Below are 12,811 nucleotides of genomic sequence, written 5' to 3' on the forward strand. Positions count from 1 at the left end.
AGAAGAGTTTCTATTACCTTTTCACTTGGATCTATTTATACGTTCTCTCCCACTCTGTCCAAACGATTGTGAGACAGCACTCAGCTGTCGTGCACTGTACTGTATACCACCTATAATACAGGCTGCTAATAGTGCACAACAGGGGGTATGAATGTGTTGTTATGTTAATCCTTAACACTCTGCGTGTGTTTGTATGCTCTGGACTAATCAAGACATCAGTGATTAGTCTCCTTGTTGTGAGCTGTGGCCACAAACAGTGTTTAATCCTGCGTCCTGTTCAAAATTGAACCTTTTAAGAACCTAGAAAGTGAAACGTTGCACCTCAGCACGATTTACACCTGAAAGTTTCACACTGAACTGGCACCCCATCCTTCAAAACCTTCAGGAGGATCATTTAAGAAGACTAAATCATGTGTCTTGGTTTCTTTTTTCCACCACTCAACATAGCGTTTTGTAGACAAATTTGTATTCTGCATGCATTCTCTTGTTGCTCCATTTTCGTAGCCTTGGAGTATTACAACATGGAAAATGTCTGAAAATCATCTGGGGTCTATAAAAAATTGGTAGCACTATACTGCCTTTGGTTCGGATTTTTACCAGCAGGGGGCACTTGTCTGACAAGAAGCAGCCCTCCTTTGCAGAAGTGGGCCTTACACTGGTCTAGAGTCAAAGACAGAAAAATGAAAGGATGAGCAACTATTTTCTCTCCTCTGTCAACTGTTTTGCATCATTCTAAACTTTCTCCCCCCAAAAAAGGCTTTGTTGAGCTGCTGCATAAACATTCGCAGGATTTTTTTTCCTTCTGGCCCAGATATTTCTGCCTTCTCAGCTGAGACATGATGATGATGATGTTCTGTTTTTATAACCACCCAGTATAAAGAGCATGGCTTACCAGCACCCCAAGCAGTGTAACCACTACTACTGGCACTGGTGGTAGTGGAAACCCGCTCTAGTGTGTTTGATCTTAATAACTTGCCATCTCCCTGCCTAAATTAATTTCTGCACGTCGTTTGTTCCACACCAAGTGTCATTAATGTGGATAATCTCATCCTGTAAGATGAGATGAAAGTAAATGATCGAAACCAAGCTTCTTAATGTTGAATTATCAGCAGAGAAAATAAAAGCTGTGAGCACGCCTTAATGATTTCTACAGCTGTGCAGTGTATCTGCCAGAATCATCCACGAGACCCCCCTTTGAGGACTAAAAGCCTTTCCTCACTGCAGGAATTGATTCCCAGCCACACTGCAGTCACATGTGCTCAACCTGAAATAATCATAAGAGTAAAACTGTCCTTCATATGTAAATACTCTTTTCATTATATATTTTATTAAGGCGAGCACACCGGAGCGCTAATTCTCATCAAAGAGGAAAATGGTTAATCTGTTTCATGTGATGCTGATTAATGAACCTGCTTGATGCAAAACCATGAACACAAGCACCTAGAGGAGAAAACAGAGCAGTGTACAGTGTTTTGAATCACTGTACACGTGTGTGTTTCTGACATTGTCCCTTCACCCTGAACTCTGGTTCATTGCCAGTGATGCCCTCTGTTATACTGAGATATTGAACTTTGCAGGCAGGACGCTGGAGTAAAAGCAGCTATTGTGCTGCACATTGTAAAGAAAGTGATTTCTATAGAATGCAGTGCTCTCTTTAGAAAGTGCACACGCAGTAATGTCACAAAAGATCCTTGAATTTTCCCACTCTGGCTTCTTGTTTATCTGCTATTCAATCTGTCGCTTTACTCCACTTCTAGTCCGATGGGAATCAATAGAAAGTGTAGGAGAATCAAATTGATTCGGGCTGAGTGTCCTGTCCGCCTCTTCATAATGGATTACACTAATGAGTCAAAATTCCAAATGTGTGATGTTGAAGAGAAGCGAGAGCAATTCCCTTAATGCTGCTGGCAGATAGCTTATCTGTTCTGGAAAGAGAAAGCGAGTGAAATCTTTTTCTTTTTTTTTTCTTTCACAGGGGATTTGTGTGATTAACTTTCTTTTCCTGCAATTTTGGTGGAGTTGCTTTGACCGCCTGAGCCGATTCAGAGAGAGTCTATTACACAAAATGTGGACTGGGAGACATGTGACTAAAGGCTGCCACGGACATGGTGTCTGATAATGGTTAGATAAGAGTAAGTCTGCCCAGTGACAATCAATGTTGTCTGTAGACGTAGCTTTTTAGATGGACTTAGAAGTCAAGTGCGATGATCCACAGGTAGCCTCTCCTTTCCTTTTAAAGTAAAGAGACACTTTTTGTGTTTGTGAAGCTCAGGAATGCTAACATGGCTCTTGCTCTGCCTGATAGCATGAATGGGGAAGGGTGGGTGTACAGCAGCGGTCACTGCAGTCCTCTGTGGTTGTGTTGTATTAGAGGAAAGGAAGCCTTAAGAAGCATGGACAGTGCCTGTCCTCAGGGAAAGTTGGCTGATTGAGTCAGGAAAGAGATGGCAGTGTGCCTGAAGGTGTGCTGAAATGAATGTAAGCCACCAAGTTCAGAGAAGGAAGAACCTGTGGGGTCGCTGGGTAACAGAAACATTGTTGTTTCTGTCTTTGTATGTTTGACTCCAGTTGCTTGGCACAGTTCTTTGTGCGGTATACCTGTCTGCATCCAACATTTTGACTCCCAAAACAACATGACCACTGCAGAGCACCAGCGATGGGCGTACTCCACCATTGTTGTACCGTGGCCGCATCATCACGTGGTTAACATTGTGAAACGGGTCCAGTTTACTTTTGGTTTCGCCGTGGTCTCCTGGGTGAGAGTGTTTGTTTGACCCCTCCATCCAACCCACCTCCTCCAAATGTGGACTTTCTTGCTCTTTGTACACCTGACTTCCTCCGTTGCTCCTGTCCTAAATACCACTAGAGGTCGTAGCCTAACAATAGAGGTAAATATGGGCCGTAATAATCCCCTCGTACAGACGACCTGGGCTCCCGTATGAGATATTTGAGTTTGACTGTGGTTTTTCCAAGTCCATGAATTTCTTTTGGGAGAGCTGAAAAACATTCTGTGGTTCTTTTTTTTGCTGCCAGATGTGTTTTTAAGTCATCATCACCCCATGTTATCTTGAGCAGAATTGCTCACAACCTGGTAATGTGTTGGATGGTCTCATATTACGAAGCCGGGCTCTGCATCTCGAGTCCACACTATGCCTTGTGGCAGTGTGACCAAGTCAGAAGGAAGCGACTGTTTGTTTTTGTGGTTGTGCCAGATGTGTCTGTGGGTTCCACACAGTCGACATGAAGCCTTCTCACCTGAGAGGGACAGGATGCCCTGCTCATGTTTCTGTGGCCAGACACACTGGGAGCTCGGACTTTTACCATCAGCAGGCGCACTCTTACATCTCTGACCACGTTCATTGGCTTTTCACCTCGGGGAGTTTCTCATGCTGCTTTTCCTCTTTGATTCGATATTATTTATGAGCTCTCCGGTGGGGGGAACGGGCTATCTCTCCCCCCAGCGCTCCATCAGTCCATGTGACGTCTCCTGGCTGGCAGCAGCACAGCAGTTTTGGAATACATTTACAGGAAGGGAAAACCCGTCAGAATGAGAGAAGAGAAGCACTCCAAGACACACATCTGAGGGGGGAAGAAAGTGGGCGAGGCTGCCGGGGGGGAGGAATCACTTGGGAGAAGCTGAGAGTGCTGGACAAAGATTGAGATACATCAGGGAGCAAATGAATGGGAGCTAGATTGTAGGATTGTAGGAAATAAGGAGATAGATGGGTGGATTTTGAGGAGAAGAAAAGCTGTCCACATTGATAGAAGATACATTTGAGATGGTTGGAATTCAGGAAAGTGAGAGAAAATGGGAAAGGGGTTTGAGGCTGGAGAATAAGATGGTGCAGGAGGTAGAGGTTTGGAGTTTAGGAGTGAGGGGCCCTGGAGTGATGCAGCAGGGATAATTAATGATAGGGAGTGATAGCACCTGCTGTTCCTGATGCTGCGCAGTATTTACGGCCCAGCATGCCGAGTGGAACGGGATGCGGCTGCGTGGCCAGCCTCCTGGCCCATCCTCCTGGGATGGATAGGGGTGGGGGGCGGGGGGATTGGGTCAGGTAAGGAGGGGTTGCGTGGGGAACAGCGACTCAGCAATACAGCTGAAATTTATGTGCTGTACTCGCTCTGTTAATCCCAGTCCACCGCCTCCCAATGGGAAAACTGGACAGAGATGGAGGACAGAACGAGGAGCTTCCTGGAATGGAAGGCCTCCCCTGCTCGTATTGTGATGCAGTGGTCTGCAGTACCCTCAAGCTGCAGGCATGTGCCCTGTAAGGCACTCTTGGGAGTCCGCTGTCAAAATACAACAGGAGAAACAATAGAGACGGTCGTGACTGGGCCATCCTGCTCTCATTAATCCTCATTCGTGGGACGTGCACATTCCACTGTGAGTGTGGAGATGGATTTTTGGATAGCAAGTAGTAAATGCAAAAATTGATTTATGTGTAGAGCAGTCCATTTGTAATGTTTCCCTCCAAGCCTCAGAGCACTCATTTCTGATTTGCTACAGCTTTCCTCTACCCCCCAGTGCTTCTGTTTGAGCAAATGGAACTGTGTTTGAGTTTATTGAGGTCATTGTTCCAGGGGTGTGGTCAGCTGCTCTCAGGGCTCAGGAGGTGCCTGCCTCTGGGTGCCTCCACCGGGAATAAAGCGGACCTGACTTGATGGACCACATCAATAGGAACACATTTCCTTGTTCTATGAGGTGGAACAGTCCTCTGCAGGACTTAAGCTCTATTCTTTTCATTCTTTTCATCGGTTAAGCTTCCGTATTATGTCCTCAGTATTGCATATACTGAAGAGAGCCAATGTTTCAGATATAAGCTGGCTGAAGCATGTTTTGAATAAGGGCTCTCAATGGCACCGGGGACACATCTCTTCAGCATATGGTCTGGAAAACATGCATACTTTTCTCTGTTTCACAACATTTATCAGAGTACAGCTGCCAAAACCGCGGTTCCTACATTCCTGTATAACTCCACACTGGACTGGTTCCAGTGGGGCCGGGCGTAGTATCAGCTCAGCCTTTAGGCTCTGCAGCTGTCTCCATCCTGCCCGGTGCTGTATGTTGTGACAGACATTCGCTGCTAGTGTGTTCTAAAGAGGGCCTGCGATCCAGCCTGGATGGAGACGTGTGAAGAGCATCCTTAATACCACCCTGCCTCATGCTGACGCCCCTAAATCCCACTAATTCCATCTCTTCTTTTGTCAGAGATGGGATTCATAAGCCCTTCTTTGAAGGCTCAATTTTACAGGAGTGTGTCCATGGCTTAGCTGTAGCCTTCATGTAGCCAGGACTAGACATTCCATTCCTTAGATTGATGGCCTGATCTGGCACCTGAGTGGTCAGTATCTCGTTCTTGAGTAGATTATTGATGATTATTGACCATGGAAAAAAAAAAACAGAGTCAATTAACCCCTGAATATTCGGGACCACTGCCCACTTGGATGAATGGCACATGGTAAAAGAGTGAAGCGAACGGGATTAGTCCGAGTCTCCTTCTTCCCTTCGGTCTTCAAAGAGGAGGTGCTGTGCAGTGTTTTTGCAGTCTAACAGTGTAGCAGAGACACACACAAACGGCCTCAGCAGAGTGCTTCTCCAGGGGTCACAGAAACAACAAGGCCCAGAGCAGATTGTTTTAGTTCCCCTCGCCGTCACTCTGGCCTGTCTGGCCCTGCCTCCTTACTTTTCCTGCCGCGATGAAAGTGGCGAGGGTAGCTAAGAAAGGTTTTTACTGCTGGCTGTAAAATCGTACAGGAAGGAAGGAGAAATGGTGGCGAGCAGGACCCACTGAGCCTTTTCCATCTCTGTCTCTTGGGCCTTGGTTTCGCTGCTGTTCTCTCTTGTAAGTTTGGATTTATTTATATGAGAGTTGTACTGGGATGCTAATGTCAGGCATATGTTTAGAGTTGCTAAGTTATGTGAGCCAGGAGCACTTCCACATACTCCGTAGGCTTGTCTCCTAAGGGAGGTTCATGATTCCAGCCCCCTTAACAAGGCAGACAGACAGGTGGTGACTGACAGGCGCACTGAGGTAGCTTCAGTAATGAGGACGACAGAACAAACCTCTGTGGTCCACCCCCCCATGCTTCACCATCTCAAATGATCTCATGCCTCATAGATTTTATATATTTAACTACATGATCTGTTGCAGTCTAATAGAGTCATAGCTACTCATAGTCTAATTCTGTCGTTGCCTCCTCCCCCCTCACTACGGCTCGTCTCTGCCCCCTCTGCGTTCACCCCAGCGGTGTTACCTCCTGTTGTGCGTGTTCTCGTGGCTGTCTAAAACCTGAAAGTGTTTTGTTTATTTCTTGCTGCCACTCCCTGCAGCCTACATTTGTGGATGTGACTTGAACCTTAATGCGCACCCCACCCTCCCGGCTCCAGTAAATTGCATTGCCACCTTCCTTTAAAGGAGCTGCTTATAAAAAAAAGATGTGGAAGATCTGTTTGTGTGTCCGTGAATGTATGTGTCAGCTTGTTTATCCCACAAACTGTCTGTATTTGTGCATTTTAAACTGCTTTTTTTGCATTCGTCTTGAAGTCTTTTGGAAAATGGTTGTCTTGACAAGTGAGCGATATCCTTGTGTCAGATAAGATATGATTTATGGAAACTGCAATATTACCATCCATCAGAGATACTGACATACTTTACCTTCTCCCTCTCTCTTCGAGCCTGCCCCCCTGTCCCCCCCGTCCCCCCTGCCCCCCCACCCCCCCACCCCCACCTTCCAGTCCTCTCTCTTGATCTATATTCCTGCGACTGGGGTCAGAGGCCACATTACAGCATGTATTGTTCAGCAGTCTGGAGAGTGCTCCAGTTACCACTGTGAAATCTCAAGCATCAGCAGCTTCTTAGCTGTTTAAATATACTGTACAAGGCTGAACGCCTCTACAGGGGCCGGCCAGACAGCACATGTCTGTCTATGGTGTGACGTTACGTTGTTTTAAGTAATGCCTGCCTTTATGGACATGTAAAATGTGTTTGCTGCCTTCGCCACCTGTCTGGGTGTTCTGCATGATGAAATCACGCTGCACGGAGCATGTTTAGTGCTCTGAATGCTACTCTGTCTTCTGCAGTAAAAGCTGGTATATACATTCATTCCAGCTGCTCCAATGAGAGCTGTAAAAAAAGATACATCATCAGTCATTGGAACAAAAGACCGCAACTTCCTACGAACAGTGTTGTCTTATTCGGAAGACTGCAACTGCTGTAACAGCATTTGCCATTTTGCTGCAATAGTACAGTACAGCTGCCCCATTATGTCTGGATGAAGTGAAGGTACAGCTCAGGTGCTGACTCAAGCTGCTGAGCCTTGTGTTATAATGAATGGATATATTATACTTTACAGACACTGAATGCTTCTCGTTTGTTGCCGCTGGGCAGTGCACAGTTTTCCAACAGTGCCCTGGGGACATTATTGTAACATAGCCATGCTGGCTGGCAGTTGGACATGTGAAACTGTCCATGCCTGAGTCTGTCAGTGAGCACGACTGCACGTGTCCATCAGGCTCTGACCGGCAGCAGAAACCCTCGAACAGGCTAAGCTGCCTGCCTTCAGTGGTCCCTGGAAGGCTGCACAGCTGAACTTGCACAGACTTCTTACCTGGAAGCACTGGGTTTTATTTTCTTCCAGACAACTGGGACGTTGTATTATTTATAGCGTTGCAGTGCACACAAGCTCAAGCGCTATCAGCTTGAAATTCATGTGAATTCATATTAGGTCCTCAAATGCTCTACACTCGGTTTGAGGTAAGCTGTTGACATTTACGCCAACAGATCTGTTTCCCCCAGCTTTCTGTCACTCCATCCCCTCATTCCTCCATCTATGCATAGTGCTGCTGCTCCGAGCTAACAGAGCAGGGCCTCAGGCAGAGCAGGTGCAGGCTGCTGTGATGGTGGCTCTTCTGACGCACACACACATGCATGGCTACACTCGGGGGAGACGGGTTGGCTGTGGTACCGCTCTCAGTGAAATGGCAGACCGGGATTGTTTGCTGGAGAGGAGGAAAATCTCTGTGCCGGTTGTATTTTGTGGTCTAAGTAGAGAGTGAGCAGGTGTTTAGAAATTAAAGCAGTCATCCATGTGCCAACGTGCTGCTGGTCCCAAATGAACAATTCAAATCTGTTGACAATGTTGGGTGTTTCTCTGCCAGTTGGTGTTTTGAAGTGTGTCTTTTCGAGAGACTGTGTTAAAACGCTAATTTAATAAGTTGGTTTGTCCCTGTTGCTGTGATTCTGCAGATGATGAAATTACATGGTCCAAGGCCTTAATCAATAGAAACGTACCAAATCTTGCAGCTTAGATTTGTCGTTTTTGTAAGATAAACAATAACCTTGCTCGTAGAGAAAATGTCAGGAGCTGTTGGAAGAGGCCCTGTGACGCTTTCCTGGGGAGAGAAACTTGGGATATCTTAATGCTGAAGAAACAGTGCGGAGACACTGTTTGACATGTAATCTCTTGCTCCTCTTGTTTCAGCGGTGTCTGTCCTCTCTCCTTTTTATTTTGTTCCTGTGCTGTGCTTTGTTCTGGAAAATAAAAATTGACTTGACATTTGAAATGGATTTCTAATCAAAGTGAGAGACAAATGTAATGGCTGCATGATTGAGCTGTCAATCTGATGGCTGTCTGCGAGACAGCTTTGATAAAATGCTTTGGGATTCTTTATTTCTACTACAGGAGTAATAATTAGACACTGATGAAAAATGGTGAACAATAGCGAAACTGCTGATCGGTGTGCCACATGTATGGTGCCGCTTGTCCTCATTGCACAGCACATGTGACACATGTTTCCTTTGTAAATGGAGTTTGTCAGTCTTCTGAGCACTGTGTGGCAAACAGACAGATGGACTGGCAGGTTGACAGATAATGGAGATGCGAATGTGGCGGGCGACACTCCTTCTGCGACACCTCTTTGACTGTTATCACAACCACTTGTCCCCATTCTCATAAAGAGATACTCATTTAATTCCCTGTCCTCGTTTCCTGCGATGACGGAAACTGCCGCCCTGGCACAGGAACTGCTCATCTCGGGAAACGTACACAAAACAAGGCGAGACAGAAAGATGTTTTTCGACCTTTCATCCAACACGCGTTCTGTTGCATTTTCCTCATCAGCTATTGATGCACGTGCTCAGTTGTCTCAATCAGAGCGCGTCTTTAAGTGCTTTCCTGTTTGGGAAATTAGCGTCAAATGATCTTGTTTGAGTGCCCGTCTCTTCTTGGCTTGTGTGATGGTGGGTCCCGGGGGATTTGTGAGAGGATTCAGATCGGAGGTTGTTGAGAGGAGGGGGAGTTATGAAACCTGATTAGAATATGGTTTGAGTTAATTAACTAAGCATTTTTTTCTCATTCCTTCTATCTGTTTGTAATCTAATTACAGATGGTGGTTTTCCAGTTCCTATCAAATGAAAATGTAACTGGTCCCGTGAGGAAGGGAGGAGGGGGCGGTTGGGTGTAGAGGCGAGAAATGATACCCCTCCCAGCAGCCCACCCACCTCCTGGTCTCGTCCTTTCAAAGCTATGCTGAGGAGTTAACAGCTGTGATGTCAGAGCAATCAGAAAGCTTTGTCTCCAGCAGTCTGCAGCGCTTAGTTTATTCCACCAAGCAGAAACTGCCACCGTGTCAGAAACGCTGTCGGTGTCTCATTATTTAAGGAATTTAGGATGGAAATGCAGAAAACAATGACCTGGTTTCCACACGTATTCAGACAGCTAACACCTCCACGTTATGCTGCTGTCTGCAGAGGACACTTCGTACATGAGACGAGTTGAACACAGATTGCCTTGATGGTGAGAGCGTTGTGATTAGATATTGTAACAGAGCTGTGGCAGTACTGTAAGAAATGGTGGGCTATGGAGTATTTGAGCATGGACCCCTCACATAATTACGAACAGATGGTGAGGACCTCTCAGATTCGTTTCTGTCGTCCTTCCTTTGTTCTGCCTGCGTCTTCCAACTTCTTTGTCTTTCTTTCAAACTTCTCTGAGTGCAGCGAACTTCTTCATGCTGACATCCTCTTTTGTTTCTGCTTGTTGAATATCTGAGCAGCTCTTGTCATGGTAGCTGATTGGAAAGATCAAGAGCCGCTCTTCAGCTGCAGTCTCTTTGTATAAGAGAAGTTAAAGGCCAAAAATGCAATTCAAGCACTTCTGTCTACCCTCAGAGATGACACTCATATTAGTGCCAACGTCTTGCTTTCCTGTCTCACATCTCTTTCCTCCTTTTTTCTCTCTGTCTAAATTCAAACCCCTCATCTCTCCCCATCTACGTCTGCATATCATCTGTACTCCATCTTTATGTTGGTGTCTCTGAGGAAGAAACAGCCTTTAGCTGTAAATTGGCCCATTTCTCACATTTCATTTCCCGAAGTTGAGGCAGGTACAGACGAGTGGGGGGAGAACCTGCTAGCCCAGCACATTGGTGAATTCATTAGTCTCCTTGGGTTGTTGAAACAAGAGAATGAGAGTTTTCCTCAAATCAGCCAGAAATTGTGCTCTTTCTAACACGTCCTCATACCTGAATGACTGAATCGGTTGATTGCCAATCACCCCCAAAACGATAAATATGAGTGTTGGAGAGTACCAGCGACAGGCATACCGGATCTTCACGTGGTTAATGTTGTGAAATGGTTGCATTCACCTTAAGTTTAGGCCCCAGGCACTTTCCTGTTCTTTATACCATGTTACCTGACTTTGCTCCTTGCAATCAAGTGGCGGCCTCCGGGGCTGAAAAATGAAGCCAATGCAAAGAGCCAAAAACTGCAGTTCCTCAAATGGCCCCTTGAGGCTGCCTCCAAAAGTGTGTCAATCCCCATAGACCTCCATCTTAAAACTTTACAACAGAAATAAACATGTTCACACTGTACAGGTGGTGATTTTTTTTTATATACTCAATCATTCAAATTACATTTTGGCAGCAAAGTCCTTGTTTTATAGAGTTTGTGGTGATAACCTACTTGCACAGACGACTTACACTGTCAGTTTTCCTGGTGAGGATAAGCTGGTTGTTTCTGTATCGCCTTTCAGTGTAAGCCCATCAGCGTACGTACACAAGCCTGTTACATACGAGTCGTGAAGTGAAACAGAAGCAGACACTTAACACAGCAGCACACCAGGCTCAGTTGATTCCTAAGTGAAGAAAAATATCAGGACATTTCCATTATTCTGCAAATGTGTAAGTCCGTAAAAGCATAAAATTAGATATCTGTGGAGCATAAAATTAATTCTGAGACCTCTACAAAAGGTCAAAGGATATTTTCTAACTAAACCCACGATTAGCTTCTTGTTTGACATACAATGTTAATGCTTGGTAAGAAGTTACCCAGTGTGGAATTGGTATGTCCAGTCACACATTAATCCAGCTTTGAAGTCTTTTAAGTCTTTTGTGACCTACTAAGGATTACAGATGAATTTCCCATATTGTTCTGATGCATGCACATAACATCTCAGACGTTATTGAAATTCGCGGTTGCTGAGCGTTTTGCTGTTGTGGCAATCTGTTCGTGCTCGCTGTCCCATTTTCTGCAGCCGCCGCTCTCTGTGGTCGGAGATTAGGGGAAGGAGAGTGTAGCAGCCAATTACAGTTATATCTTTGTCCTGCCGTAGACTCCCCACTGTCTGCAGCCCCTCTCCTCAGTCAAAAGAGCATCCCTTTTCTCCAGCAGCCCAATTTGTCAAGATCACTCATTCAGATTGGTGTCATTTTGAGTGGGGGCTGGTGTCTGCCTTTAGTGAGGAATGATTACAGCCATGGCAGATGAAAAGGCAAAATGCAGATGATCCTTAATCTCTTTTGAGGAGTCGCACCTCCTCTTGCTTTTCTTCACCTCTTTATCTCATGATCCCATTTCCTTTCCGTTCAAGGTCTTTCCGGTGTCCCGTTGACCTCTCATTTTTCCCCCTTGATTTCCTTCTCTCTTGATCTCCTTTCTACTCTTCATTATCACTTCAAGTCTCATTCCTTTTCCCAGCGTGCCATCCTCCACTTTCTGTCTTTTTCCTTCTCTCCTCTTGGCACCACGTTCCTTTAATGTGTGGACGACACAGCACCGACCCCATGTAAATATGTAGGCTAATCTGGGCTTTCATTAGTTTGTGTACATGAATATTGCATGACTGGTTCTCCTGTGCTAGCTCAGATTAGCTCTCAGTCTTTTCCCTTGGTTAATTGAAAACCATTATAACTGACTGCAGTCAGGAGTCGTGCTCCAAAAAGCTCCTTTCTCAGGCTACGCTGATCTCCCCTACCCTCCGTACCCCTCCCGTCAAACCCAAAGCCCGCTTTTCAAATGGACACCAATCAAAAGGCTCTTCTGGGAAAGGCAGAGTGTTGGGAAATGAGGTTAAGTGCGCAGACTGACCGACCTTCAAAATTGCAACGCCCCCCGTATCGGAATCTGACAGCCCGTGAGAGTGTGGAAAGAAAGGGCTTGATGGGACGAGTTGTAATTGGACGGGGATACCAGCGAGTGGATGAAGCATTTAAGGCTCCGACCTGTCTGTTTTCAGAGCGCGAGATGACAGATTCACCACTGGCTTTTTTTTTTTTTTCTTTTTTTTGACAAGAGCTGCTGATTCCTTTAACTGCCATAAACAACATACGTCCACAACATTAATCCATAATTCATTTTGGGTGGGAGAAACCTACAAGAACATATCCAAAATGTCAGCGCCGAGTTCATAATTTTCCGCTCTGTATTTTTTTGCTGGTAGTTCAAATCTTCAGAAGAGTGTCTGTGGGGTGCTATTTTAAACAGGCCTCTCCCCTTCTCTATCTGATCTTGTGTTGTTACTCGGGGATATG

General features: G+C 45.6%; 1 protein-coding gene across 4 annotated transcripts in view; it reads left to right on the top strand.

Annotated features, from left to right (window-relative positions):
- Nucleotides 1-12,811, top strand: part of LOC143321227 (tetratricopeptide repeat protein 28-like) — a 158,925-nt gene that overhangs the window by 45,704 nt on the left and 100,410 nt on the right. The gene's annotated exons all lie outside the window — the stretch shown is intronic.

The sequence above is a fragment of the Chaetodon auriga genome, chromosome 5, assembly GCF_051107435.1.
Source record: "Chaetodon auriga isolate fChaAug3 chromosome 5, fChaAug3.hap1, whole genome shotgun sequence".
NCBI lineage: Eukaryota > Metazoa > Chordata > Actinopteri > Chaetodontiformes > Chaetodontidae > Chaetodon > Chaetodon auriga.